This window comes from Alosa pseudoharengus, unplaced genomic scaffold (assembly GCF_046254945.1).
Source record: "Alosa pseudoharengus isolate Yale_2024_CS ecotype anadromous, Long Island Sound unplaced genomic scaffold, YU_APseudo_1.1 YU_APseudo_1.1_scf_11, whole genome shotgun sequence".
Taxonomy (NCBI): Eukaryota; Metazoa; Chordata; class Actinopteri; order Clupeiformes; family Clupeidae; genus Alosa; species Alosa pseudoharengus.
Window position 1 is genome coordinate 11,688,892 of NW_027468576.1, and position 1,891 is coordinate 11,690,782.

Below are 1,891 nucleotides of genomic sequence, written 5' to 3' on the forward strand. Positions count from 1 at the left end.
CTCAGCCATCTCTGTCAACTGCTACTGTCTGGGGAATGAGACTGAGCTGTCCAGAACCCAGATAATACTGACACCTGGACTGGCCTCTGCCTACTACTGACATCTGGACTCACTTAAGCCCTGTAATATCTCCACTACTACATGCATACTACTGCAATCTGGCCTATGCCCTGTGTATCTCCACTACTACATGCATACTACTGCAATCTGGACTGGCCTGTGCCCTGTGATTATCTTCAATACTACATGCATATTAGTCGTCATGCCTGTACAGCTGCCCGTGACACAGAGCCACACATTGACCCTGACCTCAGTCAGGGTAATTTTCCACCATGTTGTTATCAGATTTTTAGTAAAATAATTTTACAGACCAAACCACTAATGAAAATAATCATCATATAATCATAATTGCTGACCTATTGTGAAATGATTTCTGACATGGTGTGAATCAGCCCTTAGCACCTCCATATAATACTAGCCCATGGGTAATACTAGCCCATATAATACTAGCCCATGGGTAATATTCAGTAAAGTAATGATGACTCATTGCACTCTGCTATTCATTAGTGAAATATATTATCCAAGGGAACCTTACAGAATACCAATACCACATACAATGCATAAGTTCAACACCAGACAAGTAAAGTTGTGCCTTTACAAACATTTTTATTGATGACATGAGAAAGAGGCAGGAGTACAGGAGAGAAACAACAGTAACAGGAATGATCCAGAGCTTTCTCTGTGAAGGATGCTCTACTAGTCGCCATGGGGAAGAAACTCAGATTTTATTCACCAGGCCGACTTAACGGTCATTTTGACACACACTTCAACAATAAGGTATCTCCGAGACTATAGAAAAACAGTGATGCTTTCCGTAAAGCCCCGCTTGGTAAAGCATTTGGAGTATGTTCACAGCTGCAGATCTTACCACACAGTTATTAAATGAAACTAGTTGAAGATGAAAATGAGAGAATATGAACATGGGTGTGCAGCAGAAGTGATTAGAAACTACTTTTTACTCCATTAGCATTTTACTTCACCAAGCCATATATTCATTTCTTCATCGGCATAGGTATAATATTCAAACAATGCAAAGGAAGTCTAAGTCTTCCGAAGAGCTCTGACACAGAATACCCACTTGTGGAACAACCTAAAATTCAAAGCGCACATTTTAAAAATTCTTATTTATCTGAGTATCATTAAGGTAGGGACATGGACAGCACACATTTCTCGGAGACGGTGAGTAGCCTGATCAACATGTGCAGCGGCGCTGGCACAGATCCTTTGAGGACAGATGGATGGAGGATGGATGAAGACAAAGAGGATGAGGAGTGAGGAAGCCTTCTGCTGGTTGGGGTCTCCAGGGACCAGAAGCTATGACGACATGTATGCCTCTGCTTAATTATTGATTAAAAGGCACTTGTATTTGTCTGCACACGTTCCCCTGGGCCAGCTACTCACATTCTTCATCTACATTTAAAGAAGGCATCAAGAGCTTCTCCTCTCTCTCTGCTTTGGTATATGAGAGCAGTAGCCAGCAGACTAGGAAAAACAACAGAGTATTGCAAAGAAACACGAAATATATTCTAGAATCAGCAAGTGAAGAAAGGGCACAGCACAACAAAGTACAAAGATTATAGCACAACAAAATGGGAATACTAAAATGTTATCGGTGTATTGTAGTTATTGCTAACATTAAGCAGCAGGCCATGTTAAAGGCCATGCTGTTTCAATGTGAACTTCGCCTCTCTGACAATCCCAGCACTTGTGGGAACACTCAAACGCATCACAGCTGTATGGCAACATACAGAAGATGAGTGGAACAATACACGGACCTCCAAGGAAAAACTATGAAACTGAAAACTGTGATAACATCATTTAGCATTTGTCA

At 41.2% G+C, this 1,891-nt stretch overlaps 1 protein-coding gene across 3 annotated transcripts in view; it reads right to left on the bottom strand.

Annotated features, from left to right (window-relative positions):
- Nucleotides 1–646: 646 nt before the first annotated feature.
- lpp (LIM domain containing preferred translocation partner in lipoma) overlaps nt 647–1,891 on the bottom strand; it is a 198,834-nt gene continuing 197,589 nt past the window's right edge. For all 3 annotated transcript variants that reach the window (XM_076278029.1, XM_076278030.1, XM_076278028.1), the window contains one exon: nt 647–1,891. This exon is cut by the window's right edge and continues 3,222 nt beyond it. The gene's annotated coding sequence lies outside the window, so the exon portion shown is untranslated.